The 9931-nt window shown below is 39.0% G+C and overlaps 1 long non-coding RNA gene across 1 annotated transcript; it reads right to left on the bottom strand.

Moving 5' to 3' along the window:
• LOC109848351 lies at positions 6210–7338 on the bottom strand. Its single transcript, XR_002248774.1, has 3 exons — positions 7243–7338; positions 7036–7152; positions 6210–6289 (listed from the first exon to the last, which is right to left on the bottom strand). It is a non-coding gene; the product is annotated as an uncharacterized LOC109848351 (long non-coding RNA).

The raw sequence follows: 9931 nt of genomic DNA, 5'->3' as shown, positions 1-9931 counted from the left end.
AGGTTTGACATTCTTGGTTTTACCTCAGACTGCAGCCTTGTGTGAACCCAGGGGCGTCACAGTTGGTATTAGAGCTCTAGTTCCAGTATCCTTAGGATCATCCTGTGTCGAGTCGTGGAGCTAGGATAGAGTTTCTTAGGATTCATGTATAGAGTCCGTAAGGATTTCCTAGTATGAGTGAGGACGATATATGCGTATATCTCAAAATTTGAGAAATTTTTTATTTATTTATTTTATGACAACTATTTTGTATAAATTTAAAGTACTTGTGTGAATACTGTATGTTGTGAAAATCGTATGGTGATACGTTATGTATGTATATATATCTATTTTGACTTATGAACTCTTTTTGTTATATACAGAGATGTCAGAATATGGTATGTCACGTACTCAGAGATCTGGACAGGCTGAACCACAGCAAACTCCACCTGAGCCGCAGCAGGCTCCCCAGTACCTGATAGATCTTATGCAGTAGCTGAAACCGCCATTTCTCAGGAAAATAGGACAGCTAAGTTTCAGAAGGACAAGGAAGGGAGTGCTAAGATAGGGCACGCCGGAGACAAGAGTAAGAACAAGAGACCCTTGACTGGACCTCAACAGCAACAGCAGGGCCCTCATAAGAAGGGATCTCAACAGGATCAGAGAGCACGTCAGCAGCACAAGTTCCGTGGAACTTGTTTTAACTGTCGCAAGGTCGGACACAAGGCGTTAGAGTGCCGCAGTGCACCAGCAAGAGCTCAGAAGGAAAATGGTCCAATTCAGCAGCAGCAGAAGACTGAGGGGCAGGTTCTAGCAGTTCGGGAGGTTTCCCTGGGGCAGATTGTCTCATATTCTCCAGCACCAGCGACAGAGTAGTCTTTAGCCACCGGCAGAGTATATGCAGTAGTTCCGCATGATCATGGAGCTAATGGAGCAGTTTTGGAGGGTATGTTCTTTGTGAATTCCTTTCCCGCCCGTATTCTTTTCATGACTAGACTCCAGCTCGTAGCTCAGCCTCTAGACACCCCTTTATCTGTTTCCACCCCTTTAGGTGAGGTATCGCTTCTGGAGAGCGTTTGTAGGAGGTATACCGTCAGTTTAGACGAGTCGGAGTTCATAGTTGATTTGATAGTGTGGTGTATGTCCGAGTTCGATGTCATCCTTGGTATGGATTGGTTGTCTTCCTACCATATTAGTATTGACTGCTTTGCGAAGACAGTTAAGTTGAGAGCGTCCGACGGGTCCGAGATAATTGTAGCCACCTCTCAGGGCAACCAATTTGCGGAGTCAGTTCTGGCGTACATCGAGGAGGCGATGCGACGGGATCAGGGTGCTGAGTTATTGGAGACTAGAGTTGTCTCAGAGTATCAGGATGTCTTTCAGGACATACCTGGATTACCTCCGGTGAGAGAGGTAGAGTTCTGTATTGAGTTGCAGCCAGGCACAGCCCCGATATCCCGCGCACCCTATCGCATGGTACCAGCTGAGATGAGGGAGCTTCAGACCCAGTTGGACGAGTTGTTAGCTCAGGGTTTTATTCACGGGAGTCATTCTCCGTGGGGCGCGTCGGTCCTCTTCGTGAAGAAGAAGGACGGTAGTATGAGATTAGGCATGGATTATAGAGAGTTGACCAAGGTCACTATCCGGAATAGGTATCCACTACCTAGGATTGATGACTTGTTTGACCAGTTGCAGGGGGCGTAGTATTTCTCGAAGATTGATCTTCGTTCTGGCTATCATCAGTTGCGGGTTCGAGGGATGGATATTCTCAAGACCGCCTTTCTTACTCGATATGGTTCTTCCGAGTTCTTGGTCATGCCATTTGGGTGGACCAATGCACCCGCGGTGTTCATGGACTTGATGAACCAGGTTTTCCGTCCCTTCTTAGATCAGTTCGTGATCGTTTTCATCGATGATATTCTTATTTACTCGAGATCGGAGGTAGATCATGAGGAGCATCTACGGATAGCGTTGAGGACTCTATAGTAGCATCAGTTATATGCTAAGTTTAGCAAATGTGAATTTTGGCTTTCAGAAGTCAGATTTCTTGGCCACATCATCAGTAGAGAGGGCATAGCAGTGGACCCAGCTAAGGTCACGGTAGTTCTTGATTGGGAGCCACCAAAGACGGTGATAGAGATTCGCAGCTTTTTGGGTTTAGCTGGATATTATAGGAAGTTCATTCAGGACTTCTCGAAGATTGCGACGCCGACTACACACCTTACAAGGAAGGGTGTACAGTTCATATGGAGCATGAAGTGCCAGAAGGCCTTTGATATTTTGAGGCTAAGTTGACTACAGCTCCAGTTTTGACTATTCCGAGCAGCGACAGGACATTTGTCGTGTATTCAGATGCATCGTTGGCAGGCTTAGGAGGCATATTGATGCAGACTCAGAGGGTAGTAGCTTATATCTCACGACAGTTATGTAGGCTATGACATGACACTGTAGTTATGTTCCGTGATGAGTTGTGTTTTCTTTTATTATTGTTCCTATACTAGAACCTCGGGTTTGGTGTTTAGGGATTTACAATTTGAGATACAAGGTATATACATGAGGGTTTCCTTGTTTGGATTATTTCGCTCGACGTACCTATGCTCGTGTTGTAAATTTCTAAATACTAAAATCCTCTTTAGTAAGATCAATGATTTTAGATCTATTATGTATTATTTGTATTTTCTTATACAATGAGCCATGTTCCCTTGGGGTTGGTTATGATGTTGCTCGCTAGCGCTTTGATGCTCGTTGTCCCTCCCCCTTTCAGGTAACGAGCCAGGAGTCCGGAGAGTCGTAGGTTGAGGGCGATTCTTATTAGTGCCCATTTATCCTCTTATTAGATGTATTTCATTTTTGTACTCCACTCAAGATATTTTTAGACTTGAGAGATTTATATTCTAGAGTTGTAAAGGCTGTGTGCCTTATTTCATGTATTAGATATTTTGTATTTTGAGACATGTTGAGATCTCCAAACTGTTATTATTCATTTCAGACATTGACTTTGTATTCCAGCTTATTTGGTTGATGAGATGTATTAATCTGAAATCTATCATTTCATCATGTGTTTATTATAAAATCTTTTACTTGCTTTGTACCTACACCTGTTGTTGATTCCACTAGAGAGATAGTAATTGTGATGGTGAAACATGTTATTGCACGGTGTGGTGCATGGCAGGTTTGACATTCCTGGTTTCACCTCGGACTGCAGCCTTGTGTGAACCCAGGGGCACCACAAAACAGGTGTACGTCAGCGTGTATAGCACACGGTAAGACCCGACCCCACAAAGAAAATAGAACGAACGGAAATCCAACAAAATCAACATATAAATTCACTACTAAAACACGATAGACATAAAGCATCCAAAATCGATCAAGTAACGAGATCATGCAGCGAGATCATGCAACTAGCGAACAGACTAATCATCAAAGTAACAGGGGCATACACTAGATAGAATTAATACCTAAAAATCTACAACTCGAGACGTAGTACGTCTAGCGAAATAATCCAAACAAGGAAACCCTCATGTATATACAATATGTCTCGAATTGTAAATAATTAAATATTAACTCCGATCTTTGTACGAAGAGAAACACAACTAGCCTACATCTCACAAGAAATCATACCTAGCCAAGAAGCGAGATCACGTAACTAGCCATTCTATAATAGGTCACTGGTCACATCTCACACAGAGTCAACACTCATATCATCGGATAACTGACTGTTCACAAATCCCCTACATGCATCCAATCCCGTGAAACAAGCGGCTAGAGGACTACACGCAATCCATCTCGGCCTGGTCCGAACTCAGGCAAAGCTCAAGTGACGAAACAGGTCACGGATCAAAGTGACGAAACAGGCCACTTTGTCCAACAAACCAACCCCAGGACAAAACAGGTCACCGGTGCGAGTCTAGAAGATACATCAACAACCACATCCGATCACATGAACATTAACTTTCTCATCCCAACTCTTCTCGTCTTTCTAAATCAACCATAAACCTCTTTGAAACTCGGGTTCATCACCTAAACTCAGTCAACACACTCACACATGTCACTAGGTCTGTTCATGACGCACGAGGCCACTAAGTCATGAACTACTAAGGGTTCTCAACATAACATGGACAATCAATGCAACTAATCATGTGAAATAATATCATAGCATATCAAGTAATCAAAATTAAGAATTATAAATCAGGAACAACAACTATGAAATTCAGAAAATAATTCCTTTTCCAAAATAAATTCTTTTAAAATTATCATAAATTTTCCTCAAATGATTCTGTTCTCAAATAAATTATTTTTAATTAATATAATTATCCAAAAATAATTCCGCTACCGAAATAAATTCTTTTAATTCATAATAACTATTCTAAAATAATCTTTTTTCAAAATAGTTTAACAATTCAAAATAACCTGTTTTTCTAAAATAAATTATTTTAAATCATCTATTTTAATAATTATCCAAAACCAACTCATTTTCCAAATAATCTCTTTTCTCATCATAATAATTCTAAAACATCTCAAAATAACCACTTTTACACAAAATAAATTTTCCTTAAATTACTCATCATAATATCATTCATTGGTGGAAAACTAGGCATCGTTGACGGGCATTCCCGTCAAGAATGCCTAAATTCCCGTCAGTAATGAATATCCTTAAAACTAGGCATCGTTGACGGGCATTCCCGTCAAGAATGCCTAAATTCCCGTCAGTAATGAATATCCTTGACGGCTTCCCGTCAAGGATAAGCCGTCAGTGATAGTCCCGTCAGGGAAGAACTATCCCTGACGGGCAGCTGTCAGTAATGTTTATTACTGACGGCATTAATGTTGACGGCGAAAGCCGTCAGTGAAAGTGAAACATCACTGACGGGAATCCCGTCAGCGATGTTTCACTATCACTGACGGCGATACCGTCAGTGATAGATGTTACTGACGACTGATCGTCAGCGATGTTTCACTATCACTGACGGCGATACCGTCAGTGATAGATGTTACTGACGACTGATCGTCGTCGCTGAACAGATAAACGCTGACGGGAAACCCGTCAGCGATATGTATCGCTGACGGCTCCCCGTTAGCGATGAACTTAATATCGCTGACGGGATCCCCATCAGCAATATTAATCTCTGACGGAAAACCCATCAACGATGAACATAATATCGCTGACGGCTATCCGNAAATATCACTGACGGGTTCTCGTTAATGATATTATGTACATCGCTGACGGGAACCCCGTTAGCGATAATTATCGCTGACGGGTAACCCGTCAGCGATAAGTAATATCAGCTAAAAAAATTTTCTGCTGATTGTATTAAGTTCCCTGTACATATCAACTCACTGTACATATAAATCTCCAAACGACATTTCATTCGCATTCTAAAACATCTCGAAATAAATACAATCCAAATTTTCCCAATTAAATCTCTCATCCAATCAATTTTCACAAACATTCGAAATATGTACATTCACTTTTCACGATAAGTTCCAAATCCACAACAATTTTCACAACAAACCATACACACATGTCATAAGTTCTAAATCCACATCAAACCATTCACACATGTCATAAGTTCTAAATCCACATCAAACCATACACGCATATCATAATCTCAACTATAAAGATGTCCACAATATACAAACACAAGTTTAGGATATAACTCACTAAGATAGGTCATCCGCCCTATCCATGTCATCGTCAGCGTTGCCACTAGCGGCTCCATCCCTACGACTCGTGCTCCCAATAGCATCATCTCCACCCTAACAAAAAAATAATTTAAATTTAGAATCACATAATATTGTGTGTAATCATGTTTTACATATAAAATAAGTATACATGTCTGCTACTCTCTCCACTACCAGTAAATACCTTTTGAGTGGCCAAGAAGTTCATAATCTGGCTTTGCACCCGAGTAGGAACCCGCCTTCTACAAGATTTCATTATTTGCCTAGAAACCATCGCAAAAGTAGCAGTAGGCTGGATCACTCGCATAAGATCCTCTTGAATATCCTCCCACATCTCCTCGGGAATCTTACCATCTAACATATTCATCACAGAGGAAACAAGCTGCATCGCCTGCTGAGTGTAATCCTCCTGCGGCGTGTAAGAGGGCCCCGATGGCATAGTCGATGGTGTTGAAATCAGTGGAGGCTGGAATTGTGTAGACACCCTCTGAGCTCCAACTCCCATCCACCTGGTCCTCCTTTTTTTGGGAAGTCCACAAACTAAATGGCTCACATTATAATTCTGCTCTCTAGTCAGGGGCTCCTGGCTCTGTGCAACAACATCAGAATATGTGTTTTCCAGAGCTTCCTAGAAGACAAAAAAATAAATTTAAGAATTGGCCTTTTAAAAATAAAAGATATTTACCTGAATAAGTAAAATAAAAGATGAAATAGTTCCACAACTGAGGCGGGCTAAGTGCTAATAAATAGTTGAAGGGTGTTTTGTGCAACATAAAAGTACATATGAAGAAGGGTGTTAAGTGCTAATAAATAGTTGAAGGGTGCTTTGGCTTGTAAGGTGATAGGAAAAGTTTTGTCATCAGCAATTCAAAGGTTTCAGAGAATAAAACCAACTAGATCAATCATGTTACCGTATGTTATTTCTTATGCATTGTTATATCCTAACAAGCAAGCCCCTCATACGAATGTGTCATAGTAACTCGGGAAGGAAATGGAACACTAAGTATAAACTTGTATTAGTGTTACATGATGTATTGTTTTTGTGGTTGCTTGCTTGCTTCAGTGCATAATAAGGCATTCCTATAGTATTCTGAGTCAATAAAATTTTGTACACTACTGTCAAACACAACAACACCAATTTGAATGGGACACTTGATGCCACTCCTTTGAGTTCCTATTTCTAACTATTATACCGGTTTATCTTAATTTCTATGCATGAAGAAGCTTGCATTACCTTAGATGTATGCATGCATCTTAGTTAACACTTTCACACATATAATTCATGTATGATAATTAAGATGACCAAAAGAAGAGTGCAAACAATAAATTTCCAACAAAAGAACAGGCTAATAAGAGCTAAGATAATTAGTTAACCTGCATTTTCTTGGCCAATTCTAGCTTTTGTTTCCTATTCTCATCGTCATCGTACCCCTTCTTAAATTGAACCATCGTTCTCCTGTGCAGTTCTGGTAGTGGGATAAAGGGAGCGTTCTGAGATTTAAAAATATATTTATTAGTTTTATTTATCAAATATTCTAAGAAGCGGAGAGAATATATATAGAAGATTAAAAGACTTTATACCGTTGTCCTACAAAATTGATCCTCAATCTGGGCAAATGAAGTAGTCCCCGTATGATGATCATAATCTTTTTTCCATCGATTAAGTTTATTTCTCCGACATTTTTTCTTCAACATGAACAAAGAGAATTTTAGTACAAGCTATAATATACAATGAAATATATCACTAGTTTCAGATAAATAACTTGATAATAATTAACTACTATACATATTTACCTGGTGCTCCTCTTGGCCCCACAATATTATAAGTGCAGCTAAGTGCTCAGGCTCAACCCTCTTATCTCGCTTGTATATCCTCTCCCAGTTGTGAGTGAAACAATCAAAACATTTCTTCTTTATCTCATGTCTCCACTCCCGAAGAGAATGCTTGAACTTTCCCTGGTATCCAAATAAAAATTCCCACCCTACAGGATTGTCTTCGATGTTGAAATATCTCTAAAAAATAAAATATAGTTAAGCATGGACAATTGACAGAATTGAAAAATAATTGTGCTAAATATAAGAATTTACCCAACAATCTCGATATATACTCTCCAGGACATGAAATGGCTGCTCCAAAGCCTCGTAATAAGGATTCACATTATCACTCCTCCGTATCAAACATCCAAGGTATGAGCTGAAGTTATTAGCCCACTGTCCGGTTGGAATCCCATTATGTCCCCATCTCACAATTGCTCGAAAACCATCCGGTGGTAACTTTTTTTTAAAGTCACTTCCTTGGCGTCCTTTCTTCTGGTAAAGTTTTTCTCCTACAAAAAAGAAATAATAGATATATCAACACTTTTATTTAATCAACACTTTTATTTAAGCTCTTAGAATTTACTAAAAAAGGAAGAAGAAAAATTCTGGAATTGATTAAGTTTTTGATCAAACTCACCAAATCTTTGTCTGATTTCATTTTTTGCATTAGACAAAATCTCATCAATTTGTGGGCCTCATTCATCCAATCGTTTTTTAGCAAGCATGTATTTTTCTGTTTGCTTGAGTCTGTACCCCTCTGCACATGCTGGTAAGGGCCCGCGCTCAATCCCAGGAATGTATGCTCGAAGTATAACTGGAGGATCTGCATGTAATGGTATGTGAGTCGGCTCTTCCTCACCCTCACCTATAAAAATAAAAGAAATAATTATCATTGTGCATATATCATGAATAAAAATACGTAAGTTAAACTAAGTTATACCTGACATCTCTCCTGAACTCGGAGGCTCTTCCTCAGTGGATTGGTCTTGACTGGGGTTAGCTTCGAATAACCTCCTGTTAATATTTTTAGACATCTGCAAGTTGAATAAACATACAAATTAATATAACATAGATGCAAATTAGCTTGGCGAAAATAAAAACAATATGTATTGTTGCGTTACTAAATTTTTCATTTCACATCAAGTTTGTAGGCATTTGCAAGCTGAATATACAAAATAAGATATTACATATATATATCGTCCAAAAGGTAATTGAGATACATTGTAGTGATATTAAAGTTTTTATTATACAATTTGCAAACTAAAAATAATTGTTGTTTAGCTTCTATTAATGTCTGTGATAATATTTGGAATGTCTGTCTAAGTTGTTGGAGCATCCGTTTCAAACACTACGTTTTGAGGGTACGAGAATTCATCGATCGCTGCATTTGGCTCATTGAAGTTATTTATATAGCTCTCGTCATCATCTTCATTAGTAGAAGGTTGAATATAAGCCCTAGAATCCTTGTACAGGACAACCCGTTCGTCTTTAACTGCAGGATCTTTCATATAGAAACATTGTCCCACCTGAGATGCAAACATGAATTTTTCATCACTATCAATTTCTTTATCGAGATTGACAATTGTAAATCCAAAGGGATCCTTTTGAGTCTTTGTAAAACACCAACGAATCATGAACATCATGTATTTATGTTCATTTGGACCACCATAGCCGTAGAATATCTCCACCACATCTTCCAACCTTCCATAATATGTCATATTATTTTCAACTGGATTCTGATCTCTTCTGTTTGAGAAACATTCCCGTGAGAAGATAGCCATGACACCACTATTCTGGGTGACCTTCGTATCATCAACCTCCATTGTGTGAAATTTATAACCGTTAACACGATACCCACCATATTGAATTACAGCATAGTAAGGCCGCTTTGCGTGAACCTTCACTTCTTCTGATATTTGATTATTAAGGACAAGTTGTTCCTGGATCTAAATATACAAAAATAAGCAAACTATTAAATCAATAATTTCTAAGTTTTTTATCAATGAAATACAAATATTACTAAATTTAACAATACTTACCTCACTATTCAACCAAGCAGGGAATTCCTTCATATGCCTTTCTTTAAGGTCATGTACAGCTGTACTACCGGTAACTTCATTCTTAAGTTTTTCCTGATGTTGCCTATTAATGTGCATAAATTTAATTATTATTGTCTGTAGGCTGTCTAAAAATTACAATAGATAGCTGATTCCCTATCAAATACCAATGATGGAAGTTACAATCTGACGACTTCCAGAAGGCTATAATTTAAAGACTTTCACGTAGATCGATGAAGGTTACAATCTGACGACCTTCACAACAACTGATAAAAGCTCTAATCAACAACCTTCACAATCAACATCGGGAGTTACAATCTGACGACTCTCACATATCAAAGAGCTAAAGCAAAGATTACAAAACGACGACGCAGCTTCCAACCGCTGCCCAACGC

Source organism: Asparagus officinalis, chromosome 7, assembly GCF_001876935.1.
Source record: "Asparagus officinalis chromosome 7, Aspof.V1, whole genome shotgun sequence".
Classification (NCBI taxonomy): Eukaryota; Viridiplantae; Streptophyta; class Magnoliopsida; order Asparagales; family Asparagaceae; genus Asparagus; species Asparagus officinalis.
This window is presented reverse-complemented; position numbering and strand designations above follow the sequence as displayed.